We start from the raw sequence: 19,852 nt of genomic DNA on the forward strand, positions 1-19,852 counted from the left end.
GGCCCAAGGATGACTTTATCAATTTTTCGAGCGGAGTTGGTAATTGATATAAATTGATTTGTTATGAGTATTAGAGTATATGTTCATGGAATTTCACATTTATTTACTAGTTTTGGAGCGACGGGCGCCGGTTTGAGTTGTTAAAAAAGCTCTGGAGCTGGTTATGGAACTTCAGAGCGAGGTAAGTCTCTTTTCTAACCTTGTAAGATGGAATTAACCTCATAGGTGAATTGATTTAATATGTGCTTCTATTTGTGGGGGTTGCGTACGCACGAGGTGACGAGAGTCCGTACGTAGCTACTAATTATGCTTATGTCCGGGTAGTCTAGGACCCAAATCATGCTATGCTTGCGGTGTTTGCACCCAACTTGTTAATTTAATTGCTTAAATAATATTGGAACTTGATAAAGGAATTGTAAAAGGTTAAACTTCATTTACTTGAGTTTTGGATGGGTCACATGACCGTTAATGAGAATTGGTGTTTCTTTGAATATTAGCCTCTTAATAATCCTGAATCGGTTGTTTATAAAGTATTTTCTCTTCTCGTGGAGCGGGCCGAACGCCTCGGTAGCAGATAGATGCATCTATGGTTCGTGTCGTTCGACCCTCGGCAATGCACAATTTATATATTTGTATGTTGGATCGGGCCGTACGACCTCGGCATAATTCGTGCATAATAATTCTTGGGGTCCAATTATAATTGATATTGTTTCATTGGCCTGAGAGATTAATTTGTTAAATGATGAAAATTAATTTGGGATTTACTATCAGCGAAACAATTGTTTATTTATTTCTTGTTACTGAGTTTTCAATTGTATTTACATAATCCATGCTTAATTAAAATTTCTGTATTTTATTGTTAGCCCATAGTATGTGTCGAAGTCGATCCCTCGTCACTACTTCATCGAGGTTAGACTAGATACTTACTGGGTACACGTTATTTTACGTACTCATACTGTACTTGCTGCACATTTTGTGCAGGTACATATATGTCTAGTGGTCTTATGGGTGCATAGGCGCGGCTATTGCGGGGACTTAGGTGAGCTGCATCCCATATTACGAGTCCGCAGCACACAGAGTCTCCATCAGAGTTATTTAAATTCTCCTGTCTAATTTGTATTCCAGACAGATATTGTATTTTATCATATTTGCTAGTTGATGCTCATGCACTTATGACACCGGATTTTTGGGGTTTCTGCTGGTTGATCGCTATTGTAGATCACGTAGTTATAATCATTTATCCCCTGTAAATTCTATTTTATACTGTTTAAGTAATGGAGATTATGATTCGAGAGAAATAAATGAGTAAATAAATTGATGAATTAACGTTGGCTTGCCTAACGGTGGCGTTAGGCGCCATCACAACCTATAGTGGATTTTGGGCCGTGACAGTGGCATTTATTAAACCAAGTTAATATGCCACTCTTCCTATTCTGACGTCCTATTTCCTACACTCTTTTGAACCACTAAATGTCGCAATTTTTACCCTCAAATCTCTCTCATCACTTTGTATGGTTCACGGTTTTCCTCGTATAGCAATTTCACAATACCAGATGAATGCGATTTTTACCTTCCTACACTACATATGAAACTTATTTACCCTACATAATCACGTTTTAACTTAATTACATGAACATATACAATTTACCAACTATATAAAAATTATTATTAATGCGTATCCCTTTATATTAGGAATTGAATTAGGAATCATTTATATCCCCATCTTTATGCTCTCTCTCTCTCTATCTGTCTCTCTTTATCTCTCCCTATCTCTTTCTGTAATGACCCAATCGATCATTTTGAGCTCTAGTGTGTCGTTCGGCTGTTTGAGGCCTTGAGTAGCTCCACTTAATGTATTATGACACGTACGTATGGTAGGAATTGGATTTTTGGGAAGTTCGGTGTTGATTTAGAAAGAAATCTCTAATTTCGGGAGTTTTAAGTTAGAAGAATTGGCTAAGGTTTGACTTTTGAGTAAACGACCTCGAATCGGGATTTGAAGTTCCAATAGGTTCATTTGGTAATTTTGGATTTAAGCGTATGTCCGGATCGAGTTTTGGATGACTCGGGAGCGTTACGACACTTATTGTGGAAAGTGTTATTTTGGAAGAATTTCATAAATTTGGGTTGAAGCATATTTTAATGTTATCGATGTCCGTTTGGGGTTCTGACCTTGGGAATAGCTCCGTGTGGTGATACTGGTCTTAGGAGCGCGTCTAGGTGTGGATTTGGAGGTCCGTAGGTCATTTTGGGGTCTTTTGGCGAAAGTTGGAAGTTTGATGGTTTTTTGGAAGTTTAACCGGGAGTGGACCTTTTGATCGAGTTTGGACTTGGAAGAAGTGTTGAGGCAGCTGATATCTGGTAAAATCGCACCTGCGTGAAAAGGGCCGCAGGTGCGGTGATGTGGTCGCAGAAACGACATTTGGACGAAGCTGGGATGGCCGCAGATGCGAGGAGGTTTCTGAATCTATGAGCTCGCAGATGCAAAGAAAGCTCCGTAAAAGCGGAATGCAAGCTGAGCAGCTGGAGTCGTAGAAGCGGAAGGTCTCCGCATATGCTATACCATAGGGGCACGATTGCCATCACAGGTGTGGAGCTGTGCTGGGCAGAGGGTATGCACAGGTGCGAGATTTTTGCCGCACTTGCGAGACCGCAGATGCGGTGAAGCGATCGCAGGTGCAGTAGTCGGCTGGGCAGTGTCTTTTTAAAACAAAGGGGTTGGATCAATTCCACTTCATTTCGTCTGTGGGAGCCGATTTTGGAGCAATTTTGGAGTGCCATCTTCATCAACTATTATGGGGTAAGTAATTTCTTCACATTGTGAGTTAAATACATGGTTTTTATATGGATTCAAGCATGAAAATTTATAGAAATTTGGGATTTTGAAAACAAAACCTAGAAATTGGTATTTGTTTATTTTGACCACGAAATTGGACTTGGAATTCAGAATATATTATATATACGAGTTTGTAATGTTATGGGTAATGGTTATTTTCGAAACTTTTCGAAATTCGGGCACGTGGGCCCGAGGGTTCCTTTATCAACTTTTTGAGCGGATTTGGGAACTTGTTTAAATTGATTTGTTATGAGTATTAGAGTATATTTTTATGGGTTTGCACATTGTTTGACTAGTTTTGGAGCGATGGGCATCGGTTTGAGGTGTTAGAGAGGCTTTGGAGCCGGTTATGAAACTTCGGAGCAAGGTAAGTCTCTTGTCTAACTCTGTGAAGGGGAAACTACCACTAGGTGAGGTATTTGATATGTGTTACTTGTTGCGGGGGCTACGTACGCACGATGTGACGAGAGTCCGTACGTAGTTAGATCCATGTTATTGTCTGGGTAGACTTAGGCTCACACCATGCTATAGCTGTACTATTTGAGCAGTCCCTTGTCTATTAAATTCCTTTATTTTACATTACCACTTGAGACTAGACTTGTATAGAGCGATATACTCACTATTGTAGAGATTCGACAGGCTTCATGATTAGGTGCGAAATAATTGTACTCCTCTTACGAATTTCTCCCGCGTTATGCGTTCTCATCGAAAGGTTTTCCCCAAAGCTTCTTATAACTCACGTGTCCCTTCGTGAGTGGGGTCAAGGACCCGTCAAAGCCTCTTATTCTAATGGGATCGATCTGTGCGCCTCGGCAGAATAGATACATCTATGGTTCATGTAGTTCGACCCTCGGTAGTGCACACAATACGATGGATTGGGTCGTACACCTTAGCAGGATTATGTACCACACTCTCATGGGAGTGGGCCATTCTTCTCGGCAATATAATAGATTTATCTATGGTTATATACCAGGTTATGATGGGATCGGGCTGTACGTCGCGTCATTTCTATAAAATATTCTTATGGAATCGTGCGTATTTATTGTCAAAAGCCAGTGTATCTGGGAGTTTTCCTGATTTGAATTATGACGACCTATCAGGTGAGGTCTATTTTATATATATATATACACTCCGATTGAGGATGTAACTGCTAATCGAGAGTTTACTGTTGAGAGGAGGATTATACCACGTATTTATGCTTGTTTATTTCATTTATTTACTCTGCCCCATATCTGTTTACCTCTTGTTTTATCTGTCTTATTGAACCACTAATAAGTATCGATATCGACCCCTTGTCACTACTTCTCTGGGGTTAGGCTAGATACTTACTGGGTACGCGTTGATTTACGTACTCATGCTACACTTGTTGTACATTTTTGTGCAGGTACATATATGTTTGGTGGTCTTTTGGGCCTAGAGACGCGGATGTTGCGGGGACTTACCGTGAGTTGCATTTCATGTTACGATCCGCAGGCTGCAGAGTCTCCATTAGAGTTATTTATGTTCTCCTGTCTAAGTTGTATTCCAGATAAATGTTGTATTTTATTATATTTCCTAGTTGATACTCATGCACTTATGACACCGGGTTTTAGGAGTGCTTACAGGTTGTTCTTTATTGAAGTTGTAAAAATATTATCATTTACCCTGTGAATTCTATTTCTTACTATTTAATTAAAGAAAATTATGATTTCAAAAGTACTAAAATGAGTAATTAAATTGATCATTTACTGTTGGCTTGCCTGGCGGCGGTGTTAGGCGCCATCAAGACCTTTAGTAGATTTTGGGTCGTGATAGCTTGGTATCAGAGCGTTAGGTTCATTTAGGTCTTACGAATCATGAACAAGTCTAGTAGAGTCTTGCGGGTCAGTGTGAAGATGTCTGTACTTATCTTCGAGAGGCTACAAGGCTGTTAGGAGCACTTCCCTTTCTTGATTCCCCGTCATGCGATTTTATTTCCTTTGAGGCTTATGCCTTTATATCCTTCCTACTCATTCTTATATGATGTTCAGCACTCGTGTCAATTGGGCATCGAGGAGTTGTAGTGGTACTACAGACGTGGGCAGGATGTTTCTCCCTGCGCATTCGAGCAAGTCATTATCGTCTTCTTGCGGAAAGATATTCTGTCATTTCGGCTCAGTAGCTGTGTTTTCAATAGTTTCGAGGTTGTGTGCAGATTGCTATGATGTTCGTACGTGTTATCGTAGAATGTTGGTGCAATGGTAGGGTGCTTGTCTATATGTCGAGGCAGTAAACCACTTGAAAGGAGAATTTCTCGATGCATAATTTAGGGATTCAGCATTAAAATCCAGTGGAGGAAAGACAATCGGTCTATGAATGCTCATGCTTGGGTTGACGGAGTAGCGAGACTTGATGTTCTCGAGTGTGGTGGAATTCTCATCTTGATGTGGTGTTGTCGTCCTTGATGGAACGCATTGAGGCTCGTCGGTGTTATGGCCTCCTTTGATTTTCCTTCGAGAAAAGATGTTGTGAAATAGTGCCTAAGAAGCGATTGCCATATATGGTAGGTATATGTTGGCTTCAGGATCGAATCGGCGTTTCTAATACTGATGGCTCGGAAAAGAAGATCTTCGAGGAGGCTTAGAGTTGGTAGCAATTTATCAGGTCAGGTGCTACAATAATGGATTTTGCTTTGAGGCAGTATTTGGGCAGTGAACGATGAGGAAGGACAGGGCGGAAGGTGTCTCGCGGTGGTCGAATTACTAGAAGATCAAGTATGAAAAGCGAAAGTCCAGAAGTTGCTTAAAGGAGAGGGTTTAACCAAAGTGGGAGAGTGGCAGAGTAGCATATAGGTTCTGTGGCAGGAGAGCCACAAGCCTTGAGGAGAGTTTAGAGAAATTTGGGAATCATGGTAGGCAGTGACTAGGTCCATGGATTTTATTTGGATGCAACATGACTTCGAGTTTGGAATATATTGGTGGACTTTCAGTTGATGTCAATGGGGAAGAAGGAACCTTGGTGGGTTTCAGGGTTATGTAATAGTAGCTTCAAGCTAGGTAGGGGAGCCTCACCGTCTACGATTGGATTGCGTGGTTGTCTACTTGTGCGGTTTCTGGTTATCAGTGTATTAGTGGGTTATTACGACTAAGGAAAGAAAACACCAGCGGTAATTCTAGCAAAAGATTTGAGTAATGTGTGCTATATTTGGCCTTATCGATTCATGTTCAGGTTTTGGGAAGACTCAGAGTTTATGCTTTGTGTGGATGTGATGTACAAGGAAAGGAATTCAGCCGGTTGCTTCTTTGAGAGGGTGTTCACGTGCTAGCAGAGCCTTGGAGTTGATTATATTCGGGACCAAATCAGAGTGGGTGACTCTCAACAATGGTCCTAGTGGGTTCAAAAATTAAAGTGTGGTGCCCAAGGGTTTTGAGTACATGGTATGGTTAAGTATCGAGCTTTTGCAGTGGATTATCAAAGGGACTTGGAGTGTTCTATGTTATCATCGGTTTGCGGTGAAACACTGGAGATATGGGAGAAAATAACTTCGGATTCGTAGAGGAATTATCAGAATGGGTGTACCAGTTGAAGATGCGAATGTACGCACAAGGAGGGTATGAGATAGTTCGTGGATTTTGAGACAATGTGGTCTCGTGAAATGGGGTCACTCAGGACGAGTGAAGATTGAGTTTGTTATGTTTTGAATGGAGCTATTATTATTTCTAGGGCAAGTCCAGAATAAATTAGAAGAAGTTAGTTCAGTTAGCAATGGTTGAATAGGCATGGTGGTGGCAAGGATCAGTTCCTTCAGCGTGTTAAGTTATACAGGTGATTTGTGGCGGTACATGCGAAGCTTGACGGCCGCCGTAATTTGATTTAATTGGAGGCATTCAATTATTATGGCATGTTATGTGTAGATGGATCCCGGAAGAGTTATGGTGGTTTAGACCACAACTTGAGGTTTGTATTTTCTGCGGTTATGGGAATTCAGTTGCGTGATGCAATGGTTCTCTTGAAATGAGTTAGGTGAAAAGCTTCTATATGATAAAGTGTTTATTCTATTAGTGGTTCAGCAGTTATGGTTAAATTCTTGTACTCTCGTGTAGTGGCAGGTTAGGTGCAGTGAGCAGGCATGGGAATTGGAAGTTGAGGATCAAAGTTGCGGTTCGGTGTTGACAAGAATGTCACAAGCTCGAAAAAGCAGGAAATATTTTAGATGTTTAGGATAAGCTAATATTTTCTTTAGTGTCACCTGAGAACGGTGTCATGTGTAGGAGGATTTGTGTACTGATTTGCGGGTTCTTGATTTGCTTTACAACACTAGTATGGCCAGGGGTATGGATATGCAGACTTTGCTACCTGGTGCGAAAGGTCGTGAGGGCGTATCCCACGGGAAGATTGTGTAAGTGTGATATGTAGTCACTTGATTGATTAAAGATTGAAACTGAGTATGGAGATTATGGTACTATCACTAGTGTGAGAGTTTAGGCCTGGAAGGTGCTCTATTCATTTGGTTGTGAGCTGTGGAAGCTTGTTCCGGATTGGACGGCTGCTCCTATGTGTCATGAATAGGGTTGTTGTGGATCCTGGGGAGGTTATTAGCCCAGTTCGGTACAATCAGAATCGGCTTGAGGTCTGTGGATGGATCTAAATGTGAATGTGTGCTCTATATCAGGCCGGGTGCGTTCATTCAGCATACCGGTGCTTATGGAGGAGTCTTCGAGCGTTGAATGTTACTCCCGTCATCAACTAATCCATGTAATACTCTATTGTGCCACGTGTGTTGTGAGACAACTTGATTATTCGCACATGTGTGGTGGTCCCGTGTAGCTTGCGGTGTTATATGAGCAGGATGGCTCTCAAGATGCAGGTCATTTCTTGCACCTTTTTCGTGCTTGATTTTAGTAGCGTATGTCGCTATCTGTCTCCCCAGGGATGGTATTATACACATGGAGTGCTTGTGGTCGACATTCAGGTATTTCGTAGGTATCAGCATTCTGGCTCGATAGGTATTTTCTTATAGATTATTATATGTGGATCGGGGGGCACGCCACCGCGGATATGTTATTTGGATTGGGTGGCACGCCGCCACAGGTATTATGGTTGGATCGGGTTGCACGTCGCAACGGTATCATATGTGGATCGGGCTGCACGCCGCAATAGTGTGATGTTGAGTACAGTTCCCCTATATCTATTCTTGTGCGTTTTGTTTCTCATTTTTCGAGGAAGGTTCATAACATCCTTTCGACTGTTTAATTAGTTACGTGGGCTGAGTAGTTCTTTCAGAGTTCGTTTTCCCTATTTATCACTTTCGAGTTTGTATCTTGTCGGCGCATTATGGCATCATATGAGATCTTGGTTAATATTTGAGGTGGCTTGTTGCCAAGCAGCTTGTACTGGGTGAGACGAGACATTTGGACCTGAAATCAGTGCAATCAGATTTATATAAGGTATATTAAAGAGCAAATATCATTGTTCAGTTTAGAATAAGGTAATAGTCCTTATCAAGAGGAGAAACTCCATGGTTTGTTGATTCGGCAGGTGGTTATGAGTTTCTACACATCTCTTCCATCGTGGCAGTATTGCGAGAGTTGAAACAAGGCTTATATATGTTATGAGGTATACTATGGGCTTTGGGTCAGTGGAAATTTCAGCTGTTGTGCTCAGGGGAGGGAAGGTTTCCTTGGGTAAATGAGTTATGTGGTGCATGGTGTGATTTCAGCGGAGGAGTATGGTTACGTTGAGTTCAGTGTCTGATGATTGATATGATGTTCGTGTGTTAGGATCTGATATCGTGGTGAATTCCAGATGTTAGAATTTGGTTCTAAAGCTTGTTAACTAAGGTAACAAGAAGGATCTTCAGTCTGGCTCAAACTAATATGCTCAACTGGGTTGTGGTGGCACGGGTAAGTGCACGAGGTGTTAAACAGTGATTTTGGACAACTCCGGAGTAGTTTTTAGCACGTTCGATGACGAACGCATGTTTAAGTGGGAGAGAATGTAACGACCCGACCGGTCGTTTTGAGCTCTAGCGTGTCGTTTGGCGGTTTTAGGACCTGTGTAGCTCCACTTAATGTATTATGACTCATACGTATGGTCGTAATTGGATTTACGGGCAGTTCGGAGTTGATTTGGAAAGAAATCTCTAATTTCGGAAGCTTTAAGTTGCAAGAATTCGCTAAGGTTTGACTTTTGAGTAAACGATCTCGGAATCAGGATTTGAAAGTTCCAACAGCTTCATATGGTAATTTTGGATTTGAGCGTATGTTCGGATCGGGTTTTGGATTACCCGGGAGTGTTACGACACTTATTGTCAAAAGTTGCATTTTGGAAGAATTTCATAAATTTGAGTTGAAGTGTATTTTAATGTTATCGATGTCCGTTTGGGATTACGAGCCTGGGAATAGCTCCGTGTGGTGATGCTGGTCTTAGGAGTGTGTCCGGATGTGGATTTGGAGGTCCGTAGGTCATTTTGGGGTCTTTTGGCGAAAGTTGGAAGTTTGATGGTTTTTTGGAAGTTTAACTGGGAGTATACCTTCTGATATCGGGTTCGGATTTCGATTTTGGAAGTTGGAGTAGGTCCGTAATGTCGAATATGACTTGTCTTCAAAATTTGAGGTCAATCGGACGTGATTTGATAGATTTCGGCATCATACGTGGAAGTTAGAAGTTCAACAGTTCCTTATGCTTGAATCGATGCGTAATTTGCAGTTTTGATGTTGTTTGACGTGGTTTGAGGCATCCAATAAGTTTGTGTCATATTTTGGGACGTGTTGGTATATTTGGTTAAGGTCCCGAGGGCCTCGGGTGGATTCCGGATGATCAACGGATTGAGTTTGGACTTGGAAGAAGTGCTGAGGCAACTGATATCTCATGCAAACGCACCTGCATGAAAAGGGACGCAGGTGCGGCGATGTGGTCGCAGAAGCGACATTTGGACGGAGCTGGGATGGCTGCAGATGCGAGGAGGTTTCCACATCTGTGAGCCTGCATATGCGAGGAAAGTTCTGCATAAGCGGAATGCGAGCTGTGCAGTTGGAGTCATAGAAGCGAAAGGGCTCCGCATGTGCGAGACCGGAGGGGTGCGTTTGGCATCGCAGGTGCGGAGCTGTGCTAGGAAGAGGGTATGCGCAAGTGCAAGGTTTTGGCCGCACCTACGAGACCGCAGATGCGATGAAGCGGCCGCAGGTGCGGGCTGGGCAGTGTCCTTTTAAAACAAAGGGGTTGGATTAGTTCCACTTTATTTCGTCCATGGGAGCCGATTTTGGAGCAATTTTGGAGTGTCATCTTCATCAGCTATTATGGGGTAAGTAATTTCTTCACAATATGAGTTAAATACATGGTTTTATATGGATTCAAGCATGAAAATTTGTAGAAATTTGAGATTTTGAAAAAAAACCTAGAAATTGGTATTTTTTTATTTTGACCACGAAACTGGACTTGGAATTGAGAATAAATTATATATTTGAGTTCGTAATGGTATGGGTAATGGTTATCTTCGAAAATTTTCCGAATCCGGGCACGTGGGCCTGAGGGTTCCTTTATCGACTTTTCGAGCGAAGTTGGGAACTTGTTTAAATTGATTTGTTATGAGTATTAGTGTATATTTTTATGGGTTTGCATATTGTTTGACTAGTTTTAGAGCGACGGGTATCAGCTTGAGGTGTTAGAGAGGCTTTGGAGCCGGTTATGAAACTTCGGAGCGAGGTAAGTCTCCTGTCTAACTCTGTGAGGGGGAATCTACCCCTAGGTGACGTATTTGATATGTGTTACTTGTTGCGAGGGCTACGTACGCGTGAGGTGTTGAGAGTCCGTACGTAGTTAGATCCATGTTATTGTCTGGGTAAACTTAGGCTCACACCATGCTATAGCTGTACTATTTGATCAATCCCTTGTCTATTAAATTCCTTTATTTTTTATTACCACTTGAGACTAGACTTGTGTAGAGCGATAGACTCACTATTGTAGAGATTCGATGGGCTTCGTGTTTAGCCGCGAAATAATTGTACTCCTCTTACGAATTTCTTCCGCGTTATGCGTTGTCATCGAATGGTTTTCCCCAAAGCTTCTTATAACTCACGTGTCCCTTCGTGAGTGGGTTCAAGGACCCGTCAAAGCCTCTTATTCTAACGGGATCGGGCCGTTTTCCTCAGCACGATAGATACATCAATGGTTCGTGCTGTTCGACCCTCGACAGTGCGCACAATATAATAGATCGGGTCGTACACCTCGGCAAGATTATGTACCGCACTCTCATGGGAGCGGCCCATTCTCCTCAGCAATATAATAGATGTATCTATGGTTATATACCAGGTTATGATGGGATCGGGCCGTACGCCTCGTCATTTCTATAAAATATTCCTATGGAATCGTGCGTATTAATTGTCAAAAGCCAGTGTATCTGGGCGTTTTCCTGATTTGAATTATGACGACCTATCTGGTGAGTTCCATTATATATATATATATATATATATATATATATATATATATATATATATATATATATATATATATATCCTATTGAGGAGTTAACTGCTAATCGAGAGTTTGAGTTTACTGTTGAGAGGAGGATTGTAGTATTTAAACTTGTTTATTTCGTTTATTTACTCTACCCCTCGTCACTACTTCTCTGGGGTAAGGCTTCATACTTACTGAGTACGCGTTGATTTACGTACTCGTGCTACACTTGCTGTATATATTTATGCAGGTACATATATGTCTGGTGGTCTTTTGGGCCCAGAGGCACGGATGTTGCGGGGAATTACCGTGAGCTGCATTTCATGTTACGATCCACAGCCTACAGAGTCTCAATCAGAGTTATTTATGTTCTCCCTTCTAAGTTGTATTCCAGAAAGATGTTGTATTTTATTATATTTCCCAGTTGATACTCATGCACTTGTGACATCGGATTTTGGGGGTGCTTACGGGTTGTTCATTATTGAAGTTGTAAAAATATTATCATTTACCCTGTGAATTCTATTTCTTACTATTTAATTAATGAAAATTATGATTTCAAAAGTACTAAAATGAGTAATTAAGTTAATCATTTATTGTTCGTTTGCCTGACGGCGGTGTGAGGCGCCATCACGACCTTTAGTGAATTTTGGGTCGTGACACTTTCTCTCCTTCTATGTTCTTTCCCCAATTTTTCTTCCTTCCTTTGCCGTGCTTTTTATCCCTTCTTTTTTATCAATGAATTTCAATTGTTTTAATATAGAGTTTTAACTTAGCACTTTCGTTTCATGTTGCACAATTGGTGTTCGAATTGAAATTATCAATCAATATATTATGAAGGTATTTGATTCTCCACCATTGACAACCATTAAACAGCTTCAAAGGTTTGAATTCAAATTTGCGTTTTCAAAAACTATTGTTTGTTTGGATTGGATATTATTGTAAATAATTGAGAATATTCTTTGGAGCTTATATCTAAATTTTGAGGATGTTTGGTGAATATTAGACTTTATTTTGGCTGAAGATTAGACTTTATTTTGAAAAAATTGTATTAAAGTTGTATTCTGTTGTATCTATTCTTTTTTATTTGAATGTTGTATGAAAGTTGAAAAATAATTGTATAATGTATAAATCATTGTATGAAATTTTTATTTAAGTTATAAATACTATATTTTTACATAATATTGTTGATATGTATCAAAATTATTTTAAGAGAGGAAGTTTTGATTGGAATTTTAGAGAGGAAGAAGAACATGCCACTTACAAAATATAGACAAATCATATACAAAATATACACAAAAGACATATTGTATAAAATTTGTATGAATATTTTATTTAAGTTGTATGATGTTGTAGTTGTCTTTAACTGTGTAGAAATGATGTATGAAAGTTGTAGATAAGTTATAAATAAGTCGTATACTATATAATTAGCTGTATAAAATTTATTTTTACTATGTATGTTGTTGTAGATATTCAAATTTGTATTAAATTTATATAAAATTTATTTTTAATTTGTATGTTGATGTACCATACATTGTTCTTTTGTTAATTGATTTATTAAGGAAAGAAAAGTAGCGAATGAATTTCAAATCGACTCATGTGCATTGATTCATATTTGTTTGAATTGAAAATTTTGAATATTGACGGGAACTAAATGATTTGGGTGGATAAATTTCGAGTTTTACATTAAAAGTACCCTCGTCGCACTTCGGAGAAACTGAGTTTTATGTGAGATTTGAATTTTGTGTGAGAAATTAATTAGGTAGCATAAATTCTTGTTGGAAATACTAATACAAAATTGAATTCGAAGTTTGGAGGCGATTGAATTTAATTTGAAATATGCTAAAACTTTGAATCTGCTCAACTATGGTTTTTGATTCAACTGCTATTGCGTTTGAATCAAAAAAATTGGCGACAATTGTGTCTGATGCAGATATTGAAAGGTGCATTTAGGCTCGTTGCTCGTATATCATCGTAATGTAGAGATGTACATGTGGTCTAAAGTAAAACGGAATGTGATGAGCACCATTAGTTCTCGATACACTATTTTTCTGTTGAACCTGTTAGTTGTTTTTGGTCTTCAATAATATTTGTGAAGTGTTTCTTTAGTACTACAAAATATATATGATTGTGCCCATTTGCCGCATCTTTCGATTGCATATGTTTTTTTTCCAGTTGACATACTGGCATCTTTTCCAAGACCATGTTTCTAGTGATTCTCCATTTTATTTCAACTGGAAATAGGGATAAATTTTGGTGACAATTGCGTTCAAAGTTATTGTCATACTAGTGAATTTGCTCGCGCTACGCGCGATTATTACATAACATCAATGCTGGCCCAGTCGAGGCTCGTCCATGCCCAATCCCGATGGGACTTCGATTTACCCCTACCCTAGCTCTATAATCCACCCGTCTTCCCCAGTCCCTGAAAGCCCTCCGGGGGCTTAGCCCTCTTTCTCGAAAGTCCGTCCCAACAATTATTGCAGGGGATATAAATATGGATATGAAAAAAAGGTAACCGCCTGGAGAGTCGTTTTTTAGTTTTTAAGTGGAATAACCTAAGACAGAAGGAGAAAGCAGCTAGTCAGGGAGTGGATGAAAAAGCCCAACAGAGTTGGTGTCGGTATAGTCAGACTTATTATTAATCAAATATGACTACATAATTATTGTTAAAAAATTTATAAAAGAAAAATCAATCTTTACTTTTCCATCAATGTTGTCTTTTGTATGCTCCAACAATAACCCTATAAATTCTTCTAATTATATTCTCAAGGTTGATACCAAATGGGAAAGAGAACCCAGTTCAACAATTCAACATCGACCAAATGAGATAATGCATTCTCAAGAAATAAGCCAAGAAATTTATTCCCCGTTAACAATGATATCTTAACAATCAAATAAAAGATCAAAACCTCGAAATTGGAAAATTTATCGGTTTAGTTTTCTCGTATTATTTATCCACTTTCATCACCCAAACCTATCTTTAATTGGCGGCAACTCGACCTGTTGTCTTCTCTCTCAAGCCTCTATGATTATGCACCCTCTAGTGCAAATTTTCCTTTCTCTATATTTCTATATTTTGATTTTATTTTTTTATTCACATCACATAATGTTAGAGAATTCCTCCCGCAGAATCTTTTTTTTTTTTCATTCACATCACAATATCTCATAGAATTCTTCGAATGGTGTCCGAAGAAATTCCCATATTGATGAGTTTGTAGCAGTGAGCAAATTTTTTATTGAGGCAACTTTTCACCTAGATAACGGAAAACAGGAAAAGCGAAAATAGATATACAACCTAATTTTTCAGTTTCAAGAAATAACTTTCTAGAAACCGCATGTTCAATTTCGACGAAGGATACAATGCTACATCGACGATTTGATATCTTGTTTTTAAAAAAATGACTGAATAACTCTTTTACTTGCTTTATACATATTGCACAATACTCAAAAAAATTCTTTTACTTCCAAATGCTAGTTACAGAACAGAAAGTATATATATTCTTTCGATTATGTAATCTCACTATATGACAGAGAGGAAATGATCTCATACACAAATTTACAGTTTGAATAACAAAAAAAACATTATTAATGACTGTAAAGGGCAAACTTCTCCACTCTAGAAAAATAAATAGTCCCAACACCTTGGAAAACACTAAAGGCTTCATCTCGATTAAAACAGTATACTCTATCAGAATCTAAAGAAAATCATGCCAAAATTAATTATCAGTTATAAGCAATATGGAATTTCTCAAAAAAACTTATTTATAAAAATTAATTAATAAATGATGTTTTAGTCCAAATAACTTACCGCTGGAAATTCAAACACTGTTATACTGGCCAGCGAAGTAGTTTTTCAGATCATGAAAACCAATTGACTCATATTTTATACTCCCACTAAACCCAAACTAAATCATTCTATACTCCATGAAAACATCTTAAGTTGAAGGCCATTGGAAGTTAAAAAATATCTGCAACCCAAATAAAAACTCCATTATTTAGTTTCTGAAGTTGTCTAGACTGGTGTATCTAAGCATTCATATATTTGAAGACAAAGACTGTCATTCAATAATAAATTGTGTTTATATTACCAAAAATAATATCCATCTCAACAAAACACAAGTATAAACCTTTTCATCTTTTTTATTCTTTTTCCTAACAACAACTAAGAAAGCCTCTTAAATAGATCTAGAGTTTGATCAATTCACATATTTTATATATGCAGCTGTATTTAGCTAAAGCAAAATCAAAGATGAATGACAAACAAAGAAAGAGCAGAAGAAATGCTATTTTTACGGAGGAAGAGCAAAAAAAGAATGCCTCTTTCATTGACGCAAGAAAATATTGTTCCTATAATCCATCCATCAAAATGCAGTTGCTCACTTTTCTTTTTAAACTTTCTTTCTTATTCCCTATTATTTGGACCTTGAAGTGGAGACAGACACCAATTTGAACAACTACTACGACCATCTTAACAGTCCAATATCTATTGCACATTTGATTCATCAGGATCAAGCAATGACACACAAACTGATCAACACTGGCAATTGGTCCCCATGGCATATATAGAGCAAATAGCCGATAAAATCAAGATAAACCTATAATACCAAGATTTAAGCTCTAACCTACAATGTAATTAGAAACAATAAAAAGAGAAACACACAGGTGCTAAATTTCGTAAAATTGACATCTTAGTTGGATATGAAAATCCATAGAAACTGAAAAATTATGTCCGTGCTATTCACACTAAGCGTACTTTCAGTACAATTATAGAACCCATAAATGGTGCAAATACAAATGCAAACACTTTCTTTTTTTCTTAACATAAGTCTCACTCTCAAAACTAACAATGTGAAGGCCAAAAAGGAAAGGAAGAAGAAGAGGATAAATTTTCACAGAATTCCCATGCTATGTTAGCTTGTCGCTCCAATAAGTAACAGTCTGTTAGAGTAATTATTTTACGAGAGGCGCAAACCTGAGTCGGATGTTGTTTAGGACCATCTCCTGCATTAATAATTGAAGTATTGGTAGTGACAGCTGCTCTTCCAGCAACACCACAAGTGTGTCAAACAATAATATCAGAACAATCTTTACCATTCTAATGATATCTGCAAAACAAACTCAGTTATAATAACCCACAATCTTGATTATGTTTCCTCAACCATACTATTATAACTCTCGTTAGCCTCATCTTTATATTAACTGAGAAATATTTAAGAGAAAACCAGAATATTTTTCTGGGATACTGGAAGTGGATATAATCATAATACTGTACAATCCAAAAGAGTAACAAACAACATTCAATTCATGAGTTTCAATTATCATACGTATATAAACCAAGAAAATTTTAAAAGAAAGAGGGGATTAGGGTTAGGTAGTGAAAAAAATTATCCATATCGATCAGTAAGGGATTCGTAATTATCTGTGTGTACCCGAACCTGAGACATACTTTATCGAAAATCAGGGATTGATAGTTGCTGATTAAGATGGCAATGGAAATAATGAAGCAACATTGGAATTGAATCCGCTTTGTTATTTCTTTTTCGCTTTAAGTGCTTGCAATTGAAGCGATGGAATAATTGCTCTGAAACGGTTTGGGAAATTTGCTCTGAAACGTGCTGGTTTGAAACGGCTTAGAGAATTGTGAATGTTGCAGCTTTTCGGGTATGAATGAATCCTAAAATAAGGAAAAAACCTCAAAAAATTGAGAAATTAGATAAATGTCATTGCTGTTGCATATGCCACGTCATTGGTAAAAAGCCCTGCTTTACAATTATATATATAGATTTGTAATTGAAGTTCCGTTTGTGATGGATTAAAAAGGTAATACACAACTCTGGAAAGAGTCTTATTAAAAAGAGGAGTGGAGAGAAAATAAGAAAAAGATATAACCAAATTCCCTAATTTAAGGCACTAATAATAGATTGTATATAATTTATAAGTAATCCTTGTTTAAGGCAGATAATATATAAAATTAGGATAATTTTGATAAATAAATTTTAAATATTGTATAGGACGGAAAAAATCCCTAAACAAAAATACAAAAACAAACCCACTTCATACAAGCCATTAAGTCAATTTGGAGGCTTGTTCTTTTGCGCTATGAGGAATTGGAACTAACCGGTCATCAATTGCTTTGTTACTTTGTTTTAAATGAAATATTAGGAACCTATGAAATTGTTTTCCTGCTACTTTCTGGTGTTATTTTGGAATGTTGTACGCCCTCCAGAATAATTGTTTGGGTGTTTGGTTAACAAAGTAAAATCGTACTAAATATCTTTGTCACACGACTTCACTTTTTCACTATGCGTAGGGTTCATAAACTCTCTCCGTACATTTATAACCGTTGGCTCCCTTATAAGCTATGTTCAGCGCATCCAACCGGCACGTATAGATGCTCAAAATGATGCTACTGTTTGTGCGAACACCCCTACAGAATCAATTCCAAGAAATTCATTATGTGCCACCACAATCACCACCGCTACTCCTCTGACATCTCCCAAAATTAGACACCCAAAAGAAGATGTTATTGCTAGACATACCACACACAATGGGATGCCAAGTAATCTTCAAGGCAACAGATTATTATAGGGTTATGGATGATGAATGCAGACTCACTATTGTCACGACCCAATTTCTCCTATAGGCCGTGATGGCGCCCAACGTCGCCGCTAGACAAGCCAACGATGAAATAACTATGTAATTACTTCTTTTAATAGGTTTTCAAGTAATTTTAATTCCATTTATTAAGAGAATTTATGAAGTAGAAAATTTAATAAATAAAACGAAAGCAATTGAGTGCAATCATAGATATATAAATACTCCAAAATCATAATGTCTACTAGAGTATGTGCCAAAATATGGTATTACAAGTTTATGAGCACTAGTAGAATATACAAAACTCTAACTACTGTCTAAAATAATATAGACAGTAAATAAGTATAAAAGAAAGGCTTTAGGTACTGCAGAACGACTCAGGAAGCCTCTCACCACTAGGCCTCCGGATATCGGGGATGCGCGCCGGTGTGACCGCCAGATGGACCTGCCTCAGATCCTGCACGGTTAGTGCAGAAGTGTAGCGTGAGTACATAAACAACATGTACCCAATAAGTATCAAGTCTAACCTCGAAGAAGTAGTGACGAGGGATCGACATCGACACTTACTATGGGCTATCAGTAAAGAAAGACCAAATTCTAAATAAGGATGCGTTACTGAAATAATAATAATAACTCAATAACAAGCCGAAAGTAAATAATTCTTTCACATATGGTAAGTCCCAAATAAATTTCTGTCTTATATAATTTTAGCCTCTCCAGCCAGAGAATGAGATCAAATATATAATTACACTTCGAGTGTTATCACGCACGATTATGCTGAGGTCGTACGACCCGATCCAGAATAATATGTACACTGCTGAGGGTCGAGCGGCACGAACCATAGATGCATCTATCTGCTGCCGAGGTGTTCGATCCACTCCACAAAAAGTGAGGATACTTTATAAACAACCGGTTTAAGAGCTAACACAAGGCTAATGTACAAAGAAACACAAAATTCTTATTAATGGTCAAGTAACCCGCCAAGACTCAATAAGTGAAATTCGGTCTTTTGAAATTCCTCTAACAAGTTCCGATATAATTTAGGAACTTTAATTAACAAGTATGGTGCAGCATTTACAAGTATTTAATGATTCGGGTCCTAAACTACCCCGACATAAGCATAGTTAGTAGCTACACACGGACTCTCGTCACCTCATGCGTACGTAGCCCCCACAATTAGAAGCAAACAACATTTTAAATCGCCTATGGGGTAAATTCTCTCTTACAAGGTTAGGCAAGAGACTTACCTTGTCTCAAAGCTCGCTTTCCGGCCTCAAATTCATCCTAAAGCCTCAACTCGGTGCCAAAAATCCAAAATTAGTCAAGTGTTGTATAAATTAATTAATATATGTTCAAAAGCTAATGATTTAGATATTAGAGTAATCCCCCAACCTAAATTGGAAGATTCTTAAAATTCATCCCCGGGCCCATATGCCCGGATTCCGAAAATATTTTTAAGAAAGTTGTTACCCATAACCTTACGAACTCACATATATTATTTTCACTCAATCCCATAACTATTTTCGTGGGTAAATCCCATTTTTATCAAAACCTAGGGTTATTCATCTAAACCCATAATTTTCACAAATATTCATGTTAAAATCTACCCATAATCTATGTATTTAACTCACATTCGATAGATATTACTAATCTCAAATATCTAGGTAGAAACCCCTCTCCAAAATTTCCAAAATTGCTCAAGAAAATGAAAGAAATGAGTCAAAATAATGGTCTAAGTCCGTCTTAAACGACCTCACTGCCTTCAGTTATTTCACTTCTGCGGACGGTCTACCGCATCTGCGGTCAGGCCTAGCCAGCCTCCAAGCGCACCTGCGGCCGCTTCCTCACAGAAGCGAGTCCGCTTCTGCCGTAGGAATCCGGCACCTGCGCCTTCGCAGATGCGGCCCTTTCCCCGCTTCTGCGACCATGAGACAACCTCTCCCTTATGCTTCTGAGGCCCTGAGCTCGCTTCTGCGAGCTCGCATCTGCGGCCAAAAACTCGCAGATGCG

The 19,852-nt window shown here is 38.5% G+C and overlaps 1 long non-coding RNA gene across 1 annotated transcript; it reads right to left on the reverse strand.

The window, feature by feature from the left end:
- Positions 1–14,999: 14,999 nt before the first annotated feature.
- LOC104112925 (uncharacterized) lies at positions 15,000–16,987 on the reverse strand. The gene is made up of 2 exons (XR_011413073.1): positions 16,695–16,987; positions 15,000–16,353 (listed from the first exon to the last, which is right to left on the reverse strand). It is a non-coding gene; the product is annotated as an uncharacterized lncRNA (long non-coding RNA).
- Positions 16,988–19,852: the final 2,865 nt, after the last annotated feature.

The sequence above is a fragment of the Nicotiana tomentosiformis genome, chromosome 12 (assembly GCF_000390325.3).
Source record: "Nicotiana tomentosiformis chromosome 12, ASM39032v3, whole genome shotgun sequence".
Classification (NCBI taxonomy): Eukaryota; Viridiplantae; Streptophyta; class Magnoliopsida; order Solanales; family Solanaceae; genus Nicotiana; species Nicotiana tomentosiformis.